This window comes from Pteropus vampyrus, unplaced genomic scaffold (genome assembly GCF_000151845.1).
Source record: "Pteropus vampyrus isolate Shadow unplaced genomic scaffold, Pvam_2.0 Scaffold216, whole genome shotgun sequence".
NCBI classification, from domain to species: domain Eukaryota; kingdom Metazoa; phylum Chordata; class Mammalia; order Chiroptera; family Pteropodidae; genus Pteropus; species Pteropus vampyrus.
This window is the reverse complement of record NW_011888997.1, coordinates 662,557-689,599: the sequence shown is the minus strand read 5'-3', so window position 1 is coordinate 689,599 and position 27,043 is coordinate 662,557. Positions and strand designations below refer to the sequence as shown.

The window sequence follows — 27,043 nt, the reverse complement described above, 5'->3', positions numbered from 1 at the left end:
GCAAAATGGAGTAGATACAGTGGTTACACATTTCTCTACCTTGTTTGTTGGTAAAGAATAGAAGAGAAATATGATGGCCTGTTAAGGAAAAAGTAGACCTCAAGGTTTTGTTTTTTGTTTTTGTTTTTTAAATAAGCAATGGTATTTATAGACTAAAATGAAAGAAAATTTTGTATGGAGAGATTAAAGACTTTGATGGAATAATGTTTTGGATATTAATAAACTCAAAGGAAGGAAGCTTTCAGATGGAGCGATTAAAGACTTTGATGAAATATTGTTTTGGAGAAGTCAGGAAACCATAGGGTAAAGAATGAAGTAGTAAGAATTAATCTTGTATGGAAAGATACACTTTATTATCTGAGAAAGGAAGAAAAGAAAAAAGTATGTATAAGCACACAAAGAAATTCAGAAGTGGGAGGAAGGAATCTACGGAAAATAATGTTTAGCCTTGGTTTCAGTGAAGTAAGGTCATTTATTGAGACTAAAAGTAGTATGAGTAGGCTTTTGGAGACTTGAAAAATGTAGTAAAAGTTCTTGAACTTTCTTTGGGATGTTCGATAATGTTAATCAAGGATGATTAAAAGACAAGTTAGCAGAATTATGAGATGAGCTGAAAGAACATTAATTTATAGGTTAGAAGCTTAAAATTCAGTGTCGTCTGAAATTTATTTCCATTATGGTATAATTATAAATGTTGCAGGTCAGGTTTCCCAGAGACCAAACTCTGAGACAGAAATTTCAAGATGGAAGTTTATTGAGGGGAGTGCTCTCAAGATCAACATTTGTGTGGGAAGAGAAGGAAGCTGGACTGGGCAAAAAGAGCTGGTAGGCTATGATGTGATCTCAGCAAAGCTCCCGCTAACCCCACGGGGTGGGTGTCTTATAGGGATGTCCTGCACTGAGGTGAGGGGACCAGACTGCTATGACCCTGTGTTGATCTATATTGATACAAGCAGCCTCTAGTAAGGGGATGTGACCTTGGGCAAGGAGGCTTTCTTTAGCTGAGGGCAATTTCCAGAAAGGCATGACGACAGCTGAGGGCCGTTGACAACATATCTGGAACAGGCAAAGTAAATCTTCAGTCCTAAATGGACTGGACTCCACATCACAGTATCCACTTCAGCTTACTCCTTCTGCTACTGCAGTCCACTTTTTCATATCACTTCTGGGAGTGGGACCTACAGGAGTCTGTTGGACTGCTTTCTATGGGGAAACCTTATAAGAGAAAAGTAAGTGGGATAAACCGTGGTCCCTATTACTGAACTGAGCTTTAGTGGCAAGTGATAGTAATAAACTCCTTCTTCTTTATCCATTATGTGTTCCTCTCCCCCTCAGCTTGCATTTCTTCTGGTCTGGGTGGCTTATCTTATGAGGTATCCAGACCTTCATCTCTGAAATATTTGAGTCCTGGTCACCATGCCCTTTTCATTCTGTAGCTGCTGCACTTACCAACTTACCTTCAAATTTGGGCGAAGAATGCTCAGATTCTCAAATGGATCACCTTCAGAGAGGAGGCATCTGAAAAATGCAAAGGAAAGGGCTTGTAGAAATGACCAACTCAGTAGGTTGTAGATTAACCACACCCTATCGATCTTTAAATGGCTTTCTGGAAACTTGCCACACCTACAAGAGAAATGATCTGTAAATAGATAGTACTAGTGGTCCAGAAATTCCTTCCCCCTTGCAGCCCCCACCTGAAACTCCCTCTTCCATCCTGAGTCAGGAAGTGTTCATAAACCCTCAGACAAAGGAATCACCGTCCCTTGCATGGACACTGCAGGGGTATATAAGCTGTAAGAAATCTAACTGGAAGGAGCTCATGCCTTTTGTGCTGTCTAGAGCCTCAAGCACTCCTCTGGCCTAATAAACTCTCCTTCCTCTAACAAAGTTGTCTGAGTGTCCAAATTCCTCTGTCGGGTGTCGCTTCCTGCAACAGCCTGGGTGCCAAATATTCCTTTCTGTCTTATCTTCTCCAGAGATCAGGGTCAGTTCTTGACAGGATGACGATTACTCCTCTTATGTACTGCTTCCTTGGCAAAAGGACCTCAAAATGCTTTTTAAAGCACTTTGCTTTAAAAATTTCTGGGTCTCTTTTGAAATCTAGGACCCTGACAGAAACCAAAATTGCAAGGATAGGAAGTGCAAATTCCATTAAGAGGGTCCCTGGAAGTGAGGGTAAGTGGAGAAATTCCTGCTTCGATCCTTTGGTTCCCAGACCCATGGGTTCTTCCTTTTGGAGACACAGCACCATATATTTATTGGTCTTTGATTTGGAAGGTACATGTCCTCATGGATAGTATATCATCCTTGCAGTTTATTATGTCTAAACTGGAAGCTCAGCTGTGACTTTTATAGCCTGTTTGGTTACTTTATTAGGCTGGAATCTTCTAAGTGATATGGTAGATTCCACTGCCACCCACTTTGCTATAAAACAGGCCTCTTAAATCTGTGGCAAGTTATGTGGGATCAAATGGGGATCAAATACTCTGAAAATCTTCAGATAGTCGTACCGGCTGATGCCCTATAGACAGAAACGTCAAACCCATTCTTATATTATGTGTCTATTCCAGTCAAGATGAATCACTGCTCCTTCCAAAGTGGAAGGAGTTCAGTGTAGTCAACTTGACATCAAATGCCTGGTTGGTTTCTTTGAGGAATGGGGTTCAGTATTGGTGGAGGGTTGCACATCCTGTAGCATAGTGCGTAAGTCAGTCTTGGGGAGTGGGAGGTATTTCACTGAGACCTTAATTGTCTTCATCTCTGCTGCCATGGCTACCTTATTCATGGTTCACTCATAATCCACCCATAATTCAGTACTGGGCTGGTGATAGAGGCTAGATGACATGAGCTCATTGACTAATTCTCTCTACTTGGTTATTGAATGATCTCTTCTATGTCAGATGATTTTTGGAGGGCATTACATAAAATGCAAATATATTTATATTTTATGCTCATTCCCATAAGTAAATTTACATGTCTTTCCTTCTGACCTCCTGGTCCCTAATCCTTCATTTTTTTCTGCTTTCAGTCATTTTACCAATTGGCTAAGCCATTTGTCACTGCCCACTTCTTTTTCCACACAAAATATATGACCAGGCTCGCTGCCTGCAGCTCTTGCTCATTGAGAGGATTCCTTTTCACTTCTGTTTTTTAAGATTATTTTGTTGTGCAGCTGCAATCTAGTATTTTTTTACTTGCTCCCACATAGTGAGCTGACCACATGTGAATCAAGTTCAAGTTTTATTCTGCCATCAGTGGTCATAAAGGACAATCTTATATACAGCCATATGGTCAACTGAAGTTTCAGTAAACAGTGGTAAATGATAGGAGGATCTGGGGTACAAATAATGTATCCACTGGCCCTGGTCGTGCCCAATTCTGGATGTATCATTTCCATCTAGCTCTGGACAAGGCAGTAAATGAATACTTTTGTTCATTCTGTGTGAATGAGAACTTCTTCTGATTCTCCTTGCAGATGAACATGAAAAGAACACAGTCACCACATCCATGGTTGCATACCATGTACCTGAAGCTTGTTAATATGCCCTAGCAGATATTCTATCTGACATAGCAGTTGCAATCAGGGCTACTATTTGTTTGAGTTTGTTGACTTTTAATTTATCTCTGGCATTTGTAGGAACTGGACTGCTGAATTAAATGGACCATCACCCCTGAAGGTCTTTAGGAATGAACCAATTTCTTTTTCTGTCCCAGGGATGTGATACTCACCAACACATATTTTATTTCTTTGATAAATGGAGAAACACTTGGTTTCTTCCGTGGAGAATAGTTTCGTGGTGAGTTTTCTGACTTACAGTTTGCCTCTTGTAACGTTTTCACTTTCTCTGTGCCATGTGATTCCTTCTTTCATTGTCTGCTATGAAATACTGACAAGCCTACTTCACCAAATATGGGCCATCACTTTCTATAAGCTTCTGAGAACCATCCTAGCAGCATTTTAACACCATGTGCAAGGGTACTGCCAGTATATTAACTCCTGTATTCTAAACAAATTAATATTAATATTGACAAAGACTCCCATATGTTCTGGCCCTACTCCCTGAGATTCTCATGTTTATTCTCCTGACTCCTGTCAGTACATGTAGGCTAGGTCCTGAAGTTCCTTCGGGATATAGTTTCTTTCCTCCTTTAGTGTAGGCCTCGCTATTCCTGATGGATAATGTTGTGACTGAACCCTAGGTACTGACTTTATAGCTAGGGAAAGTGGAGCGAGATCCTGGAGCAGGGCCACTTGTTTTCTTGCAGGAGAGAAGCCTTCACATTGTTTTTCATCAAAGAGGAAACATTTGTTCCTTAATCGGGCCACTTCTGCAAGCTTGGAGGGCTCAGAGGAATCTGCAGATTCTGGATTTATAATGCATCGACCTAGATGACTTCCATCCCATATCTTAGGGGGCCATTCTTTACCAATGATGGCCTTGACCTTGGCATAGCAGATTTGCTTAGATTGAGAATTTAATTTTCTTTGGGACTCTGCTAAGTACTGGGCCTATTCCCCAGCTTTCTCTACCCTTCAGCTATAAGATTCAAGATTATCTTTAAGTGATGCCAAGGAGACTCTCTGGCTTTCACACCTAGCTATTTATTTATTTCCCCCCAAACCTTAGATTTTTAAAAACTGAGATATAATTCACATATCATAAAATCCACCCTTTTAAAGCGTACAGTTCTGTGGTTTTATTGTACTCGCAGTTGTACAGCGATCACCACAATGTAATTCCAGAATGTTTCCATCACCCCAGAAAGAAACCCTGAGCCCATTAACAGTTACTCCTCATTCCCTTCTCCTTCCAGCTTCTGGAAAGCACTAACCTACTTTGTGTCTTTATAGATTTGTCTGTTTGAGGCATTTCATACAAATGTTTTCATATAATATGTGGCCTTTTGTGTCTGGTTCCTTTCACTCAGGCTAATGTTTTTAAGGTTTATCCATGTTGTAGCATGTATCAATACCTCATATTTAAGAAATCGTTGCCAAATCTAAGGTCATGAATATTTGATCTATATTTTCTTCTAAGAGTTAATAGTTATAGCTCTTAAATTTAAGTATTTCATCCATTTTATGTTAAGTTTCTGTGTGTGATGTGAAGTAGGGGTTTAAATTTCTTCTTTTGCCTATGCATATCCGATGTCCCAGCATCGCTTGCTGAAGATACTATTCTTTCTCTATTGAATGGATTTGGCACCATTGTCAAAAACCAATTGTCTATAAATGTATGGGCTTATTTCTGGACTCCACTGATATATATGTTTTTCTTTATGTTAGTACTACTCTGTATTTTTCACTCTGGCCTTGTAATAAGTTTTGAAATTAGGAGCTATGAGCTCTCAAACTTTATTTCATATTTAGTTGTTAATTCATCATTTATAACCATCAGATTTTCATTACCTTTTTCTCTAGAGAAAAAATTGTCCTCAGAAACTATCATTTAATTCTATTTTTCTTAGAATTTCTATTGCCTCAAATTCTCTAAGTCCAGTTACATCGCAGCTGCTATTTCTTTCCACTAGTACATCATCCCAATTCACCACCGGTGAAAGTAACAATTGCATTGTCCACCTTGATCCAGTTTTCTTGGAATCCAGTTTTATTCAATTCTTCTGGCTCCTTCTGGTTTATGTTGGGCACGTGAGCAGGTGGGTATGGAGGACCTGGAGTTATTTGGGATCTACAACTAGTGATGGGGCTCTCGTTGCTTGTCAAACATCAAAATCTTATCCTTGTTTCTGTTGTTTTAGAAGACTACTGAATGAAACCAACTGAAGCAGACTCTGGGACTAGTCTAGAGCCAGAGCTTGGGGAGATAAACTGAGATTAATATATAGGAATCTTTCTAGAAAGTATTTTTGGAGCCAACATTTTTGGGGGAAGGAAAAGAAGAAATATTGGGCAGGGGGAGAAATCGGGCTGTGATGCAGGGACTCAGCTAACTTCACAGGGAGCTCAGAAGGTGGCGTGGCCCTTCGAGTTGTCCTGAGTTGGGATGAGAGAGCCATTAAAATCGTGGGGTTGTGTTCATGGATCATGCCCTGTCTTCAGCCGAAGTCAATTTCCAGAGGAGAGGGCTGAGAGCTGAAGACTCTGTGCTGGCAACATTTATAGCCACTCAGGAATAAGCCTTTCAGTTTTGAAAGGATTGCTATCATAGAACCCACTAGAATACTCAGTCAACTAACAGACATAATTTTGATAATATGTCTGAGACAGGTGTAGGCCTTTGGTATAATTTTACTTTCTCATTGTTATGAAAGAAGGAGTTAGAAAGCAGGAAGGCCTTAGGCACTGAAGGTAGTATAGGACACATCTGATGGGACTGAAGAGAAAGGTAAAGCTGCTAAGGGGGAAGAAACGCTTTTCTGACTCCGTGATTGCATCTAGGTTTGCTCCCATTCAGTTGTGAGGAAATGTAAGCAGCAAGCTATATTTTATTATTATTTGTATTTTTGACCTTCAGGAGCTTAGCAGGGATCTTAGCACTGGAGTGAATTTGCATGGTTTGTGAAGATTTTTTAACCTAAATAAAGAGACTTGGTTTTTAGAGGATTTCTATTTGAGGTGTCATTTTGGAATTCACAAGTAACATCAGTGACATTGATTTATTGGGGTTCGGTTCTCCAGGATGCCGACTCTGAGACAGTATTTATTGTTAAGGGTGTGCATTAGGAAGTTTCCCTGAGGTCAGACCTGTGGAAGATGGGTGGAAGAGCAGTGTTGGGGAGGATAGGAGTCCAGCTGTGATGAAAGCCTAGCCCGGCAGCCTCTACTGGCCTTATGGGGCGCTCTGGAACTGAACAGGCCTGTCCGAGATGTCTCCTATTGGTCCAGAATCTCCAGTCCTTTATACATGGATCAGTCACTGTGTGAAGGCTACCGCAGGCAGGGTGTGACTTTGGGCAAAGGGGTTTTCTGTGGCTGAGGTGGAAGCAGTCTCTGAAGGGGTTGACAGGGAAGGTCACACACTCCATAGCTGGGGTCATAAGATCTTCCTAGTGAATTTCTCAATGTCATGTGGCTCATAAGTGGTAAGGAATCTAGATTTTCTGACTTCTACGTGGGAGATTTTTCCTTTCACATGCTGCCTTTTGCCTCATGTGACTGCATAGTACACTAGCACCAAGCTTGCCAATGTGCTCTCTAGGCCTTGTTCTTGGCAGTAGTGTCTGAGTTGTGTGGACTTCATGTGAAAGTAATATTGTTGAAAAACCTCAGGTGGCCTAGGTTTAGCAGAGTAAGCTCCAGGATTGGCTAAGGCAAAGCATTCCTGGCATGGAGTCATTGCTAATTTACTAAGTTCTTTCAGATAATTTATTATAAATCTGAAGGGACAGTGAACCAGCTAGCTTGCTTCCCATTTTTGTTCATTTCCAGGGTGGATACTGAGTTTGGCGTCTCACTGGCTCTTTTTGCTGCCTGAATATGTCAGTCTTGATCTAAAAATAGCCTGAATTCTACTGGGGTCAATGCGGGTTGACTAAAGCTCAACTTTTCTGCAACTCCAAGGAGGTTGGAGAGGAAGATGAAGGGAATCATTAAAGAAAAGAAGACAATTTCTTTAGTGGTTAACATAAATGGCTTTGTCTGAGCTTTGGAAACTGAGGATGATTACTTCATGAAGTCTAGGTTAACATAAAAGAGGTTATTTATTAACCTTGAGAGAGCAGAGAATTGACATGCAGCTGTGTAGGCACAATAGAGAGACAATAATTAATGGCTAAAGAGATAGCATGGAAGTGAAGCAAAGAATGTGGTCCAGGAGTCAGAAGTTCTGGATTCTAGTTCTGACTTTACTAGCACATATCTTTGGGTCAAAGTCTTGCTCTCTCTTGGTTTTCATTTCTTCATCTTTAAAATGGTTCTAATTACATATGATTTGCCTTATTCCTTTGCTTGTTTAGATGTAAAACGTGTGACATTCCATTTAAAAAAGGATAAATTTCCAGGGCCCTCTCACATGAATTTCAAGGCTTTAGGCCATTCTTGAGACTCTGAGATGTATACGAAGTAGATAGTAGAGTTTGGAAGATCATAGATCCTGAAGGTCCTAGTTATCTTAGGAAGGACGGATTAAAGGAAGAAAACCAGTTTAGTTCTTTTTTTCTAGCTTTCAGGAGTCTTGGCTCATCTATTCTTTTGGAAGTCCTCTTGAAATTGAGAATTCACTGGGCCCTTATAGGTGGCTTTAGTCTGTTTGGTCCAGCCTCAAATCTTTTGGATGAAATGAGGTTCTCTTGGAGTAACTGAAAGTTCAGGAAATGAGTCAGGATGACTGAGAGTAGCTAGCGGTACAACATGATGTGGATCCAACAAAAATATGTTCTTAGTGTAGAAATTTGTTATGGTTTGAGAATAAACTCATGTCTTTTGTGAGAACTCACTTTGTCAAGTAATAATAATATTTTAGAATAAATATTCTCTACAAATTCTTAGTGAAAATATGTATATGACCATATATCTTTGAAGATATAGCAGAAGCAGGACTCATCTGGTCTATTGAAGTTATCTTTTGACTGATCTTACTATGTCTAGTTTCTTCTGTTACATGTCCATTTTTCACACTGTCAGAGAATTACCTTTCTAAATCTGCTTGTACTACCTTTCCAACTCTGCTTGTACTACCTTTCCTGCTTAATTCTGTTGCTCTTAGACTAAGGTCCAAACTCCTTAGCCCGGCATACACTAGAATCTAGGGCAGGGATTTTGTCTGCCATGTTTACTGAGGTGCCTATACTACCTAGGATGATTTCTAACATAGTTAAGTACCTAATAAATATTTGTTTATGAATTAATAAAGGACATTCATGATTTGGACTTAATCCACTTTTCCAGTTACTTCTCCTGTCTGTCCTAGCTCCACCTACTGGGGACAGATTGCTCACTGTTCCCAAATTTAGTTTGCTTATCTCAATCTATGTCTTTGAAATATTTTTCTTGCTGATTCAAATAAGTTTCCTTATCACCTGTGTTTGTCTGAAAAACATTCAGTTGATTCTTCAGCACAGCTGTCACTACTTCTGTGATTACAATTTCCTGACCCTCATGATCTCTCTGTATTTACATTCTATTTTTTTCTGCAATGGTCACACTTTGAATGCTGTAGAACAATTGTTTTCAGTCTGCCTCTCTTATATGATCTTATCTTATTCATCTTTGTATTATTCTAGTAAATCGTGGGGTTGTGTTCATGGATCATGCCCTGTCTTCAGCCGAAGTCAATTTCCAGAGGAGAGGGCTGAGAGCTGAAGACTCTGTGCTGGCAACATTTATAGCCACTCAGGAATAAGCCTTTCAGTTTTGAAAGGATTGCTATCATAGAACCCACTAGAATACTCAGTTAACTAACAGACATAATTTTGATAATATGTCTGAGACAGGTGTAGGCCTTTGGTATAATTTTACTTTCTCATTGTTATGAAAGAAGGAGTTAGAAAGCAGGAAGGCCTTAGGCACTGAAGGTAGTATAGGACACATCTGATGGGACTGAAGAGAAAGGTAAAGCTGCTAAGGGGGAAGAAACGCTTTTCTGACTCCGTGATTGCATCTAGGTTTGCTCCCATTCAGTTGTGAGGAAATGTAAGCAGCAAGCTATATTTTATTATTATTTGTATTTTTGACCTTCAGGAGCTTAGCAGGGATCTTAGCACTGGAGTGAATTTGCATGGTTTGTGAAGATTTTTTAACCTAAATAAAGAGACTTGGTTTTTAGAGGATTTCTATTTGAGGTGTCATTTTGGAATTCACAAGTAACATCAGTGACATTGATTTATTGGGGTTCGGTTCTCCAGGATGCCGACTCTGAGACAGTGTTTATTGTTGAGGGTGTGCATTAGGAAGTTTCCCTGAGGTCAGACCTGTGGAAGATGGGTGGAAGAGCAGTGTTGGGGAGGATAGGAGTCCAGCTGTGATGAAAGCCTAGCCCGGCAGCCTCTACTGGCCTTATGGGGCGCTCTGGAACTGAACAGGCCTGTCAGAGATGTCTCCTATTGGTCCAGAATCTCCAGTCCTTTATACATGGATCAGTCACTGTGTGAAGGCTACCGCAGGCAGGGTGTGACTTTGGGCAAAGGGGTTTTCTGTGGCTGAGGTGGAAGCAGTCTCTGAAGGGGCTGACAGGGAAGGTCACACACTCCATAGCTGGGGTCATAAGATCTTCCTAGTGAATTTCTCAATGTCATGTGGCTCATAAGTGGTAAGGAATCTAGATTTTCTGACTTCTACGTGGGAGATTTTTCCTTTCACATGCTGCCTTTTGCCTCATGTGACTGCATAGTACACTAACACCAAGCTTGCCAATGTGCTCTCTAGGCCTTGTTCTTGGCAGTAGTGTCTGAGTTGTGTGGACTTCATGTGAAAGTAATATTGTTGAAAAACCTCAGGTGGCCTAGGTTTAGCAGAGTAAGCTCCAGGATTGGCTAAGGCAAAGCATTCCTGGCATGGAGTCATTGCTAATTTACTAAGTTCTTTCAGATAATTTATTATAAATCTGAAGGGACAGTGAACCAGCTAGCTTGCTTCCCATTTTTGTTCATTTCCAGGGTGGATACTGAGTTTGGCGTCTCACTGGCTCTTTTTGCTGCCTGAATATGTCAGTCTTGATCTAAAAATAGCCTGAATTCTACTGGGGTCAATGCGGGTTGACTAAAGCTCAACTTTTCTGCAACTCCAAGGAGGTTGGAGAGGAAGATGAAGGGAATCATTAAAGAAAAGAAGACAATTTCTTTAGTGGTTAACATAAATGGCTTTGTCTGAGCTTTGGAAACTGAGGATGATTACTTCATGAAGTCTAGGTTAACATAAAAGAGGTTATTTATTAACCTTGAGAGAGCAGAGAATTGACATGCAGCTGTGTAGGCACAATAGAGAGACAATAATTAATGGCTAAAGAGATAGCATGGAAGTGAAGCAAAGAATGTGGTCCAGGAGTCAGAAGTTCTGGATTCTAGTTCTGACTTTACTAGCACATATCTTTGGGTCAAAGTCTTGCTCTCTCTTGGTTTTCATTTCTTCATCTTTAAAATGGTTCTAATTACATATGATTTGCCTTATTCCTTTGCTTGTTTAGATGTAAAACGTGTGACATTCCATTTAAAAAAGGATAAATTTCCAGGGCCCTCTCACATGAATTTCAAGGCTTTAGGCCATTCTTGAGACTCTGAGATGTATACGAAGTAGATAGTAGAGTTTGGAAGATCATAGATCCTGAAGGTCCTAGTTATCTTAGGAAGGACGGATTAAAGGAAGAAAACCAGTTTAGTTCTTTTTTTCTAGCTTTCAGGAGTCTTGGCTCATCTATTCTTTTGGAAGTCCTCTTGAAATTGAGAATTCACTGGGCCCTTATAGGTGGCTTTAGTCTGTTTGGTCCAGCCTCAAATCTTTTGGATGAAATGAGGTTCTCTTGGAGTAACTGAAAGTTCAGGAAATGAGTCAGGATGACTGAGAGTAGCTAGCGGTACAACATGATGTGGATCCAACAAAAATATGTTCTTAGTGTAGAAATTTGTTATGGTTTGAGAATAAACTCATGTCTTTTGTGAGAACTCACTTTGTCAAGTAATAATAATATTTTAGAATAAATATTCTCTACAAATTCTTAGTGAAAATATGTATATGACCATATATCTTTGAAGATATAGCAGAAGCAGGACTCATCTGGTCTATTGAAGTTATCTTTTGACTGATCTTACTATGTCTAGTTTCTTCTGTTACATGTCCATTTTTCACACTGTCAGAGAATTACCTTTCTAAATCTGCTTGTACTACCTTTCCAACTCTGCTTGTACTACCTTTCCTGCTTAATTCTGTTGCTCTTAGACTAAGGTCCAAACTCCTTAGCCCGGCATACACTAGAATCTAGGGCAGGGATTTTGTCTGCCATGTTTACTGAGGTGCCTATACTACCTAGGATGATTTCTAACATAGTTAAGTACCTAATAAATATTTGTTTATGAATTAATAAAGGACATTCATGATTTGGACTTAATCCACTTTTCCAGTTACTTCTCCTGTCTGTCCTAGCTCCACCTACTGGGGACAGATTGCTCACTGTTCCCAAATTTAGTTTGCTTATCTTAATCTATATCTTTGAAATATTTTTCTTGCTGATTCAAATAAGTTTCCTTATCACCTGTGTTTGTCTGAAAAACATTCAGTTGATTCTTCAGCACAGCTGTCACTACTTCTGTGATTACAATTTCCTGACCCTCATGATCTCTCTGTATTTACATTCTATTTTTTTTCTGCAATGGTCACACTTTGAATGCTGTAGAACAATTGTTTTCAGTCTGCCTCTCTTATATGATCTTATCTTATTCATCTTTGTATTATTCTAGTTCTTGGACATAATAGGTGCTTAATTAATGCATGTTGACTGATCAAATGGATATATTTTATGATGAACCAGATAATAATAATTTGTATACCATATTCTTTCCAAAATTTTGACCCAAAGGTATATGCTAGTAAGTAGTGAAGTCAGAACTAGAATAGAGAACTTATGGTTCCTGGACCATATTCATAATTAAAGAACTGGAGGGAAGACTAAAAGGTCAAACAGTAGGTACTGTGCTAAAAAAAATATTCCTTTTTAAGATGAGAACTAGCAACATGTTTCATTGTCACAAATTTCATGGGCTCAACTACTAATCACAAGTTTAATCTCTGGTGCTAATGAAGTTTGTTCTTCCCATGAAATATGTTCTGTCATTTGGGAGAAAAGTCTCTCCCAAAGTCATTGACTCTACCACTAAGCTTTAGCTCAGTATTTTAGACATTCCTTAGGGGGACCGGCTGAAAGAAGGTAATAACTCAGTAAAATTTTTTTTTACTCCTATTGAAGTAACAATTAAAAAAATATTTGTATATTGGATAGTAGGATGTTGCACGAAGGACTAGATTATGCAAGATAATGACAAGCAAAATAACATGATTTAATGTCTGACACAGTACCTAATATAAAAATATATTCAGTAACTATTAAATTGACTCGAAAATGAATTCTTACTTGTTTGGATCTTTATTGGAGAGGAATACTTATGGCGTATGGTAGAAATGGAGGCATATTTCAAAGTTAGGCAAAACCCTAGAGAATATTTTTAAATTCATTTCTCTTTCCATGTTTCACAATTACTAGTCTTAAATCACTCTTTATTTGGTTAGAACCACTTTAATGATAACCAGGGCACAGAACTGATTAATGACTTGTTAGCATTGTGAGAGCTGGGGACAAAACAGAATGTTTTAGATCCTCAGCAATATTGTTATCACATGTGATGCCAAATCACCAGATTGTGATTATTGTGGGATATCTGGAGTTAATTTAAGACCATGTCTTTTACTTTCTTACCACTTCCTTGGTTAGCTATAGAGTGAGAGTGTAGTTAATTCCTAGTGCTGTCAAAGTAAATTGTTCCAAGTCAGCTCTTGCACTCCGTTTTCCTATCCTAGTGTATGTACTGGTATATAGGGTCCAGTTATGTGTTGCAAGCTGTCTGTGCCAAAGGAATCCTTCTTTGTTATTAGTGCGTAAAGGCTCACTGTATTCTCCCTCTGTTACATCCTTTGTTTTTTTGTCATTACAATTATTACAGTCTACTTAATCAAAGAAAAAAGAGGCACTTATTATTTCCTAATGACTTGTTAGGAACTTATGCATATGCCATCTAATTTAACCTACATAATGACAATGAAGTGAACATTGTGATATTATTTTGTAGAAGGGGAAATGAGCTAAGAAAGATTTTGTTATTTGCAAGAGCATACTACTAGTGTTTATTCATTCACCAAATATTTGTTGAGCTCAATGCAAGACACTGAGTTTATAGTTGCCAAAGAGGTCCTTGCCCTCACGGAGTTTATATTCTAGTGTATGCAGTTTAGAGAGCCTTTGACTTGGAGACTGACACATAGCTGAGCACCCCAGACTATAAGGTTCTTAGAAGTAGGGACCATATCCAGGGACTATATCCATTAAATTACTGAATTGAATGGAATTTTAGCAGGTAGGATTTATTCTTATCTGCCATCTGTTGTTTTCTCCTTAGTAGCTATTTGTAAAGGTGAATGCATATAAGTGGATAGGATAGATGGATAGCCAACTCCTGAGCTGATTTCTTCAGTCACTTTTCTCTCCCCCAGATTCCTGCCAGTGATCCCTTAGATAAAGGCACTATAATTTCTGGCTCCCCCAAATAATTTTTAAATTTACATAATATGGAAAACAAATAATCTAGTAACTTGTATTTCAGTACAAATTAGTTTATCAGATAAACAATAGTAGCTGTTTTGGCTAAAGGGGTCCACATCTGAAGGATATGCCAAGAAAGTCAAGTCCAGGTAGGCCGTCCTGACTGAGGCTATTTCTTTTTTCTTCAGGAGAAGCAGATATGGTCTATGTAACCAGGGCGAATCACAAGTCCTGAGGAAGTAGGGGTAAAAATATATGTGATTGTAAAAAAAAAAAAGTGCTAAGGTACTTTGGGTGATATATGGGGTGTGTGTGTGTGTGTGTGTGTGTGTTCCACAGCTTTGCCTAAAGCACAATTCACATCTAAGAGTTGTCACTTGTAACTACTCAAGAAACAGCACCTGAGTGAAACTTGTGTTTTACTTTAGTTTTGGGTGCTAAAAGACTATTTACGTAATGCTTTCATTTTATGGGACACCATTATCATTTTTATGTTGGGTTGGGTCAGCAATGCATGAGAAGGCTAGTACTGTGTACTATTCATTATCTAAGAGGATGCTCCCAGTCATGCATTACTGTGAGAGTTCCTCCTTTTCCACAGTGGCCCTCTTTCATTTCAAGAACAAGTAAAGGAAGAAATGGAACAAATGGTATTTTATAGATGTCATTGCTTCATTTAAGCTGCCAGAGTAGCTTTGTGGCCTTTATTTAAAACATATTATAGAGAAAGAATACTTAGAGGTGGGAAATAAGAGGTGTTCCACACAGCTAGGCTCAACTAAATGAAAATGTGATTTCTCCTGATTCTTGAGGCAGTGCTGAGGACAGTAAGGATTGGGATATTTTTGAAAAGCAGCCTGCAAATCCAATAAAAGAGGAGAAAAAATTTCTCATTTTCTTATTTTTGGAGTCAGTGTGATTTTAAGATGTATGTAATTTCAGGAAGTGATGTGACTATTTATTCGATAATACTTTGCAAGTTTTCTGGGAAATGATGGAATAATTCTGATGAAATTAAAATGGCTGTCGAAATATATGTCATACTATTTGCCAAGTGTTATTTCTTGTCTTTTTAACCATATTCATTTTAAAATGAAAGTAAACTCTTAGTATTTTATTAAATATTTTATTAGTCATATTTTCCAGGAATAAAAATATATTATCAAAATTCAGATTACCAAAGCCAACCAAATTAAATAAATATTTATTGAGTGCCTACTATGTACCAGGCACGATGCTAGGTATTGGGAAAAGAAAAAAACCTCTTTTTTTCCTGAACTCATGGAGCTTAGTGTCACTTAGGAGAGACAGGTATTGAAACAGCAGAGCACATGGACACATATAAAATTACAACATTGGTAAGTGTTATGCAGTAACACAGTGCTGTGATGACATCTGGGCATTCATGAAAAGCTTTCTGTGGAAATAGCATTAAAGCTGAGACCTAAAAGATGAATAGGAGTTAGCTAGGTAAGGATGAATGGCAAGAGTCATCAGGGATGGCTGGCAACATCTTCAGAATCCTGTAGTGAAGGGCAGCAGTGCAGAAAATGGGGCAGTGTGAGCGGGGTGGGGTTGGTGGGAGGTGTACGTAGTACAAAATAGGCTGGAGAATCGGGGGTTAAACCCTATGACATTTGTAGACGTGACAAATCTTGGTCTCTATTTTAAAAGTGATGAGATGCTACAGAGGGGTTTTAATAGCAAGGGTGAGAATGGGGGTGATACCATCATATCTCTGCTTTGGAAATATTACTGTGGCTGCATTGTAGAGGCTGGATTATGGAGCAGCAAGAGTTAGATAGCAAAGCAGTTATGAGGCTCTCGTATAAGTCAGAATGAGAAAGAAGGTTAGCTAAGACTATGAATGTGGACATGCTGTATGTTTTAGTTTAAAATGAATTCACAATACTCTTATACCAGAGTCATGTCCATACTCACACCAGCACACACACAAATGAAGCTGGTGATTTGTAAGATGTTCGAGAACCTGTTCTTCAGAGTCTAGTCCTTGTTTGTCTTCTCTTGCTGTTCATCAGAAAGACAAATGGGTGTAATTCAGGTGTCAGCTTTGGTTGATTGGTAGTGGCTGCAGGGAGAGCAATGTAGAAAGGGTTTCTGAAGTCACATTTGGGCTTAGCAAGAAAGAGCACTCTAATAGCTTTGTGGTACCTTCCCTGAGCACAGAGCTGAGCATGGTGGTATGTGTTTGCCTCCTCAATATGCTTAGTTCCTACCATGACTTCATTATGCAGTGCTAATTCTCAAATCTGTACCTCTAGGTGACTTCTTATTCCTGAATTATAGATAAATTTTCCAGCTTTCTATAGGACATCTGTTCCTAGTGTATTTTCCCTTGTGAAAGTGATAATTTCTATAATGCTCCCTGTTTTAGTTAATAGTGTCACCATCATTCACGGTTCCTAAACTAGAAACAGGATTCATCCTTGTCTCTTTGCCTTTTCTTTCTCCTTTATATCCAGTTAATAAAAATATTCTACCAATTCTACCTTATAACTGTCTCTAGAATCCTGATTCTTCTCTGTATCCCAAACTATTGCCGAGTTCAGTCTCTAGTTTTCCTCTTAGAGTTAAGAAAGTCACAGTCTCCTAGCTGATTTGTTATGATTAGATCCTGGTTATCTTTTATACTACAACCAGATATGTTTTTCTAAATTTAATCATGTAATTCTCCTGTGGAAACTCCCTTTTCGTATGTAACATGCAATGCAATCTCCTTAGCATATAAAACATTTAATGGGTGGACCTTGAACTTCTCCCTGTCATTTCTCACCCAGTGCAGTGGTTTTCTAATTATGTTCTTTGTATATACTTATTTATCATTAACTGAGGGGATATGTGAGCATCACAGAATAACAGCGAATAATTCACAGCATCTATTTGTTAGAGCAAGTGGCTTTTGGAATCCAGCTTTGGCAGATCTGTCTAGCTCTGCTGCTCACCACACCTCCACATGCACACTGTCATTCAGTCACACCAACCTACCTGCCATTTGCTGTTTTGATACAATTTTCTAAGGACAGTTGCTGATTATGTTCTTTGGGCTTGGAATTCCATTTACCCTAGCTGAAATCCCTTAATCTTTAAATTTGGTTCAAGTGCCTTTCACTCTGGAAGCATTTTCCTAAACAATCCCAGGATGTATGTGATTCAAACACTCTCTCTTTATCCTCCATCTAAATGCTTTTGCTGGGCTCATATAATATCTTTCTTCTTCTTGATTATAAGATTTATCAGTGTATTATAATATTTGATTATCTTGACTAGTCTATAAACTGGATTCAGCTCTTTGAAGACAGAGTCTGTGTTTATTCTTACCCTATCTTCGATACCTGTACTACAAAGTAGCACTCAATACCCATTTGTTGAATTAATGATAACATGGAACCACTCCTGGAAGTGATTTTTTTCTTTACTGTAGGAAGTTCGTATTACCAGAAGTAATATGAATTTCTTCACAGTTGAAAGCACTCTCTGAACTCCAGTGATTAGGAAACCATCTGCAGAGATTACATGTACATGTGGAACATGGGGTTACTGAGAGTCAAGTTTATGCTACTGATTGCAGCACAGGACAGCTTGGTGGGCCTTGCAAGCACCGTTTAGAAAGTCTCAATTCTATATACTGCAGGTGAAATATATTTTTGTTGAAGTAGGTGGCTAATTATTGAGATTTGGTTGATTATTAAAGCAATGACCTCTTTTTAAATCTATGTTGATGATACAAATAGAAAACATAGCTAAAAATACCATGAATGCTCTGCAAAAGCCAGTCCAAAAAAAAAAAGCAATTAGCTTCAACAGCTAGAAGCAGATTTTGCCAGGATATGTATTTATCAATAGTTGAGTAATATTAACATTTTTTTACTTAAGGTATGAACATCACTCAAATCCGAGAGGAGGAAAATTTCTTTGTGCTAGATTTTTTAAAAAGTGTTCCCTTCTCCCTTCTCCTCCTCCTCTTCCTCCTCCTCCTCCTTCTTCTTTTCTTCTTCTTCTTTCTTCCATACTTAGACATTTACAATATAGTGTCAAATAATTTCAAGAACCCAGGATGGAAAATAGAGAGGCAATATATAAATCATATAAAGCCCAGGCTCTGGGCTTAGGTTGCCTAAGTTTGAGTCCCAAGTTCATGGTACTAACTGTGACCTTGGAGAAGTTATTTAACCTTTATGTACCTCACTTGTGAAATGGGGTTATAAAGAAATATCTTAGTATTGTTGTATATTAGTGCCAGTATCCCCCGTGTGTGCTTTGACTAATTCTTCTTAGTATTTGTAAGCTCTATCTCAATTCTAGGATCAAAATTTTAGCTCTCAAGAAGGAGAATGTCTATGGCCAGTGTAGGAGTGTATCCTTTCATTAATATTCTGCTTAATGCCCATATCACATACATTTCTTTTCTAGGTTACACTCTCTAAATTTGAACTTAAAGCATCCTCAAGCAGGAAAGCATAAGTCATTAGGTTTGTCAAACCACAGGAGTTTTTGACCAAATATCCATTAACTAGTGGATGTATTATAAAATCTAATACAAAATATCAGAATGGGTTCCTATAATCTCTTACATACTCTTGATGTGGTATGAGATGTCATGGACTTGAGCTGATAAAGTATTTCATACATGAATAGAGGCTATTCAAGGGCTTGAGAATAATCTTTTCTTAATTAGTATAGCCTCTTCTCTATTTTATTTATACTACAGTTTGTTCAGTAACATTGCCTTTCATATAGTGTATGATACATTATGAATCTGTCATGATGAATTAAGATACAAGAGTACAAAGTAGTATATATGTTTGCTTTTGCATATGTACACCTATACTTGTTAAAAAGTTATAATCTATGGAGACTTCTCTGTTTGTAGATGAAAACACTAAACTGCTATTACATTAAAACATATATATATATATACTGTACGCAAATAAGTCACTAAAGCTAAAGTTCCAGAAGGAACCAATTGGATGTCAGATTGGTGAGTAGATAGACTCACCAATAGATAGATAATAATAGATAGACTCACTGAACAAGCAATTTGACAGGATAAGTCTATTAGAGAAATGTAATATGGTTTTCCTTTGAGAATTTTTTTTTTTTCTGAATGAAATTACCAGGTCTATTTGGAAGTAAAAGAGAAAGTTTAAATATCTCACTAAGACTTTCAAAAACTTTCTGAAAATATTTTAGAACATAGCTAATAGTCACAATAGAAATGGAAAAAATATTTTATGATGTAGAGAGAACTGGCTTAGAGGGAGAAGGTAAGTAGAAACAGACACTTTCTTCATGTGAAGAAAATTCACACGAAGATTTGGAGGAAGGGGGTGAAAGCTGTATATACTCAGAAAGAAAGAAATATAGTTTGCTTCCGAAAGCCAACTCAATGGTTGTTGAGCTAAGTATTTCACTGTTGGAGAAGTAGTTCAGCAGTCTGCCAAGAGAGCTGGCAACTACTTATGCATTATCTGTATTCCTGAGGGGTAGAAAGTAAAGCATTCCAAGGGTATTGCTCTGTGATCATTAGGGAGGCTTAGAATCAGATATCGATATCTAAATGGGAGGGCTCCCTCCACAGTCAGCAGCCATTGGAAATGTGTCAATGTTCCAAACAATAAAATTCACCATAACTTAATTATGCAGGAAGGAGACTTATTAAAATATATTTGGCTCATCAAAGAATCTCCAGTAGACTTAGGGTGTCTGGCTCAGTCACTAAACAACCACCACTTCGTGCGAACATTGCAATTTTGTCCTGGACATTACAACTTCACAAATGATACTGCACTGGACTCTAGAAGTTCTGGGATTTTTGACCCCAACAATCCAGATACTTCTGCAATAGTGCTCATTGAAAAATGAATTACATCTGCGTCTGCTTTCTCATATCGCCAACTTCCCAGACTGAAGTTCTGTGTGGGTACGTCACATGCTTTTACAAAGCTCCTGGCAGGATTGGAGTTCCGGCTTCTGTGTTGAAGAGATTGGACACAGAATGTACAAAAATGTCCAGACAAAAAATATAGGAGTGTTCAAGAATGCTGAATTGCCACAGAAAAGACAAATATTTACCGGACCCCTAAAAATGGTAGTTAGAAGGCACAGGGAGGGGAGTTACCAGCTTTGTATACTATTTAATTAATGCTGTTTTGTATTGGTAGAATTTAGTAATCAATACTGTAGTATTAATATGTATTTAATATTTTAGATTATATTTAGAATGGTGAGAGTGGAAGAAAAATATGTGAAGGCTCAAAAAATGGTTGAACTATTCACTTGATCCTTAAATCCTATATATTAGAAAGAAAGATCACTTTGGAGGTCATTAAAAGATGAGTATGAACTTGTATTTTACAGTAGTCACTTGCAAACCTTATTTAAACTGGACAGTTTTCTCCTTTGCTCTTCACCGAACCATGTTCATAATGCTACCATTGCAATTATCCCATATATTTTCTCACAAATCTGTCTCTAGTCTGTTTTATATGGGGTTTAGTACCAGCACATGGTAAGAAATTAAAATATTTGCTGAATAAAATAATGGTATCAGAGTGCAAGCAGGGACGTCTGAGGTATGCTCATAACATTTCAGAGAGAGATATAATTATGACCAATGTTCTTCCCCAACATATCTTTTGGTGTCATAGTTGATGAGAGAATATAGATGGGACAGTAAATTTGCTATGGGTATGAGCAAGCAAAGTGAGGGGAAATGTACTGCACTGTGTGATAGGATTTAGGTGATGGAGAAGTTGGTGTATCTAGACTGGCCAGGAGAAAGACTCATTCATTGATTTTGTTTTGCTTTTAATAGAGTGACTGGTGAAATGGTTATTTATATAAGGCTAGGGTAAAGTTGATATGATCACCTCAATTAATCTTCTCTCCTAGACAATTTTATTTATGCTATTTCCAAGAATGCAGTTGAGCACTTTTAGGACATTTTCAAATTTGAAGTAAAAGGGTTTTGATGTGATTCAGAGCATGTTAGATGTTTCAGTGTGTAGCATATAAAAACATGTGTAGTGCCTACTATCCCTTTGGGAAATGATTGAAGTGTTTATTGCAATTTAGCATATTGGGGTATTAAAAACATTCCTTTTGAATAAAAGGAAGTATTCTGCTTCTAAGCCTTTGTTACAACCAATGAAATGATTTGTCTAGAATAGAGTACTATAGAATAGATTTTTATAGTTTTATTAAAAACAGTTGTTACCAAAATTCATGTAAGAACCCACCTCTTGACAGAGATTACACAAATCTCAAACAGAATAGTATTTATATTTAATTTCATATAGTAGAATATAATTTATTTCAGAGTCACAGCCTAAAAGTTGCCAAAGGAAAGCTACCGATTTTTAAGGCCACAATTGAAGTTACTGCTCATTATGTTTCATGAGATCCTTTATTTAAGGATTCAAATGGTGCTAAATTCTTTTTCGACTATAGTTTCAGGGGAAAAAAAATCATCTAAATAATTTGTGTTTTCTGTTGATAGAGAATGGAACCTGTGACTCCACTTTTGCCTTAACTTCCAGAAAATTAAGAGCCAGGTGAGCTGCCCAAGTGCTAATCTCTATTCAGCTGAGGTGCCTGGAAGCACTGCAGCCACTAATCCTCTAAACCGTAATTCTTAGTCTACTCCTAAGGGTGTCCACTCATGTTATGTTTAGTTTAAATAAAATTACTTTTCTGGTAAAAAGATAAATGTGTATTTACTGCAGAATATTTGGGAAGTATAGAAAAGTATAATATGAAAAAAATCAAAAGTTTCTAATTCAAGGATAACTACTGTTATTACACTATATATTCTAGAGTATCTTTTTATATGTGTGTTAGTGACTAATATATTTGTTAAATATACTTACTCACAAATATTGCCTTAATTGGGATCATCATACCTATTGTTTAAAAACCTTTTTATATGAAAAGCATATATCAGTACATCAAAACGCATCTAAACCACTTTCCCAACTCATAAACTATTCTTCTAAAACATACTGTTTCTTGGCTACGTAGTATTCCATTGTAATGAGAGATAAAAATTCATTTTAATTTATTTAGTATAGGTAGACATTTATGTTATTTCCATTATTTGTTTATTGTAATTAACTTTGAGTAAACAACCTTATAAATAATTCCGTGTTCATCCTAGAAATGGGATTATTGGATGAGAGGGTGTGGATATTTGTATATTTTTAAGGATTTATTTATATCATCTATATCTTTAGCTATATCTACATCTAAATGTTGGATCACTTTACTTTCCCACTAGCTGCTTATGTAAGTAGTATGTTTCCTCATACTATTAATAATTCTCAACGGTGTAAGACTGGTGAATTATATAATATCTTGTTTAAATGTAAAATTCTTTCACTACTTGGTTTAGAGGGAAAGGCCTGTTTTGGGCACCTGTTCATTGTCATTTCTTGCTATGTGTGGCAGTGCCAGCTATTCGACTGATAGATGAATTCCATCAAGTGTATGTGGTAGTTCTAGCAGACACCAGTATTGTGATTTGAATTATGGCAACCTATAGTTTATGGTTTAGTGTTTACTAGTATGTTATTGACAAGCTCTCCTGGATTTTTAGTTTTATGATAAACATTACTCAAGTGGAGAAACCCAGTAGCTATTTTCAACTATGACAAATGGAGTGCATGATCTCAAGCGACTTGTGAAATGGTTTGCCTATCTCAGAGGGTGTCTTGAAAAACAGACGAAATAATACATGGGAAAATATTTTATTGTGGAGTTTAATACAAATATAAATTGCTCTTGGTTTGAATTTTATCACTATGGTTGATCTGTGATGGTTTTCAATGTTGAGTTAGTATGAAGAATGGCATGTTTTGCATGAACAAATTTCTGCCAAGTTGTCTCTTGTCTTTAGCTTGGCATAAATGCACGATTGGTTTCCTGCATTCTGGTGGGTGTGGTTTCAGAGCTCTGTCATTGTATTTTGGCAAGGTTGATGGAGGCCTGCAAACTGACCTAAAGACATTCTCAGAGAACCAGAAGCAGTATTCTTACATCTGAATTCAGAAAACTGCATTCTTACATCATAGTACTAGTGATGAAAAGGTATGAAGATATGTCACCAGTACTAACCAAAATGACACTTTGATCATGAAATAGTTTTAATTAATGATGCAGACTATGAGTTATCTGCAATATGGCTTACTCATACTCATTCACGTTCATACACAGGAAACAACACAAGTGATATCTTTCACCAAAAGATCAATAAGTATATTGATTTTATTCCATACATATTTTATCTGTGTCTATGTCTAATTTCATTTAGAGTTTACTAGTTATTTGATTTAATATTTTAATAATTGACTTTCAAACAACCTCACAGCATGGCATCATGAGAAAACAAAAGACTTATAATGCCAAGAATCAGTGAATTGTTGTGAGACTATATTTACAATATAGGTAAGGAAGAAAATTAATAGGAATGCCAAGAAAATTAATAGGAATCCCTTAAGAGTTATACTAGTCCATCTCTTGGCTTCTTGGTAATATTGAATCTCAGCTATTTAAAATGATTGTTTTCTTCCAGTTCATGCTTTCTGCATAGGAAGTTTCATGTACTTTTTTGAATAAAAAGTATTCCAGTTGCCTTATACATTTCCTTAGATGATTTCAGGATTGTGCTACATAATTATTCAATATTTCAGGCAATGGAATAAAGTTTCTTGAGGTTATCTTAGGCTTACTGGACTAAGTAATTGGTTGGAATTTTTTGTTTTTATGTGAAACATTCTTTGAGCAGCTCCATTGCTATAGGGAGTTTCCTTAAAAGAGAATCTTTTCTGAAGGAGATTTTTGGAGGAATTAAGAAGAATGAGTGTACTTGGTGGCCCAGATGTTAACATCACAGCACCTCATAAAGGAGTCAGTAAGTCTGGCCTTCATCTGTCCACTGACGTCAGTGTGCAGGCGTGAACTGATGGTCATATCTGATATATGACTTTTCAGTTTCACTATGTTTTCTTTCTTCCTTAATTGTACTCTGTTAATAGAGCTACCTGTTAGCTGCTGCTGTCAAACTGAGGAAACTTTTGATAATCGACACTTTTCCTTCTGTATAAATACTCCACATATTCTAGCTTTCTCAGAGCTTTTAAAGAAAGACACTGTTTACTTGCTCTTGGACCTAATAGATTTATATCTTTTTGGTATGGTAAATACTGTAGGATGTAATTAAAATTAGTACTTATAAATTCAGAGGGTAGTACTTTGGTATATTCATATGTTTTGTGTATTTTGGGCATTAGGGCAAATGATTTTTCTGTTTAGACTCTGTATATCAAGTTATTGAAGATCTCAGAGTTTTAGTGAGGCAGAGTATAGACTCAAGTTTTAGAAGCTATTTGTGGTCTAACAATTTTATTGGTTAGGAAGATAATCTTAGACTGTTTAGGCCAGCAGATGGCACTCTTACCTTTGTGCTTATATTAAAGACAGGTTTGGACTTGTGGCAACCTTTCTCATAGCTAGATCTCAGAAACTGTTGAGGATTGCATTTCTCTATTTTTATTCAAATAGTTTTATAACAAAGCAAGGAAGTTATTTTTACTGCTCTAGAGGAAAGTGGATGAGTGGACAAAACCATTTCTATAGATAGTCTATTCAATTATTTGTTAGCGCATGAAATAGTTAAGATCCATTTGGAAGAAAAAATGCACTTCCTGCAAATGCAAGTTCTATATTGTATCAGTTCTTTTCTTCCTTTATTTATAACTCAGAATCTTAATCTGATAAATCCAGCTGGATGGACAATAGAATGAGAACAATGTTCCTCTTTTCCTTTGTTTTTTTTGGGATTTCATAATATCTTAGAGTCATTGAATATTGGTGCTGCAAATTTTGTGATCAACTAGTTGAATATACAAACTTTTAAGTAAGAAAACCATGGCCCACAAAAATTAAACGGTTTGTCCAACCTGAAGGTAGAAACCTCTGCTTTCATTGAGAAACAGAAAATGGGCCTTACTCTCTTCAGAGCAAAGCTGGCACAATAACTTAAAGCTGTGTAATTGCATATTCCTCTGCTATTCTCTGATAGCGTGGAAGGCAAGGGAACTTCAGCCACTTGACTTACTGGTGGAGACTGATACATTTGCCATGCTTTGTCAGGTTTTGCTTTGCTTCATAAAATTTCTGCATAAAGCAGCTAAGATTCTAGAATTGCCTCTCAGCTGTATCTAAGTGACCAAATTAGGCAAAAAGGTATTGTAGGAACATTTTCCTCTGGTAATTACTAATTTGAAGAGGGCTGTATGTATCTTTAATCAAATTTAATTTAACCATAGAGAGACATCCCCAAACCCTGTTGATGTAAGAAATGTCCCAACCGCTAGAGAATTTTTATGGGTTTATTTGAGCCAAACTGATGACATATGCCAGAGAGCAAGATCTCAAATAACAGTTTTGCAATTTCTTTTATGCATTTGAAATTAAGGAGGGAACATGAGGAATATTGGATAAAGCAAGGGAGAGGGTTGGATTACAGGAAGGTTAACAAGATTACATGCTCTCTTGAGGGTGGTTACTGGCTTATTGTAAAAGTGTGTTAACCTGGATGCACAGAAACAATGAACAGGGCTGGCTTAACACAAAGATAAGTCTTTTACTAAAAAAGTTACATGCCTGGGGCGTGACTACCCACCATGTTCTGCCCATTTAGGAATTTATGATCAGACCACCCTGACAGGTTACTTTCCATAGAACCCCTTTTTTCATCCACAACCCTACAATTCCCTACATGTTTCAGGTATAAAATGCCAAAGTCCTGAGACAGCTGAGCTTAACTTCATGAGTAGTTAGCTCATTTATGGTGGAGATATTTGTGGAGCCAGTGAACATTTATAAGAGTATAGGATTCACAGAGTAGCAGGGTCTCCAGTTAGCCTAAGGCAAGGGAGGACTGTGCCACAGTACAGGAACTCCAAGATTTTCAGTATGACACTGAGATGTAAAAACCATCTCACTTTTTTGTTCTGTATCAAATTAAATATGGATTGCTATGCTCTCCTGGCCAGTAGAACATCCAAACTTAAGCTGTTTTTTGGAGACAGCCTCTCCCCCTCCACCTTACTCAGAAGTTATACTAGTCCATCTCTTGGCTTCTTGGTAATATTGAATCTCAGCTATTTAAAATGATTGTTTTCTTCCAGTTAATGCTTTCTGCATAGGAAGTTTCATGTACTTTTTTGAATAAAAAGTATTCCAGTTGCCTTATACATTTCCTTAGATGATTTCAGGATTGTGCTACATAATTATTCAACATTTCAGGCAATGGAATAAAGTTTCTTGAGGTTATCTTAGGCTTACTGGACTAAGTAATTGGTTGGAATTTTTTGTTTTTATGTGAAACATTCTTTGAGCAGCTCCATTGCTATAGGGAGTTTCCTTAAAAGAGAATCTTTTCTGAAGGAGATTTTTGGAGGAATTAAGAAGAATGAGTGTACTTGGTGGCCCAGATGTTAACATCACAGCACCTCATAAAGGAGTCAGTAAGTCTGGCCTTCATCTGTCCACTGACGTCAGTGTGCAGGCGTGAACTGATGGTCATATCTGATATATGACTTTTCAGTTTTACTATGTTTTCTTTCTTCCTTAATTGTACTCTGTTAATAGAGCTACCTGTTAGCTGCTGCTGTCAAACTGAGGAAACTTTTGATAATCGACACTTTTCCTTCTGTATAAATACTCCACATATTCTAGCTTTCTCAGAGCTTTTAAAGAAAGACACTGTTTACTTGCTCTTGGACCTAATAGATTTATATCTTTTTGGTATGGTAAATACT

The 27,043-nt window shown here is 37.3% G+C and overlaps 1 pseudogene; it reads left to right on the top strand.

Annotated features, from left to right (window-relative positions):
• Window positions 1–35: 35 nt before the first annotated feature.
• The window catches only part of LOC105300639, a 504,401-nt pseudogene continuing 477,393 nt past the window's right edge, over window positions 36–27,043 (top strand).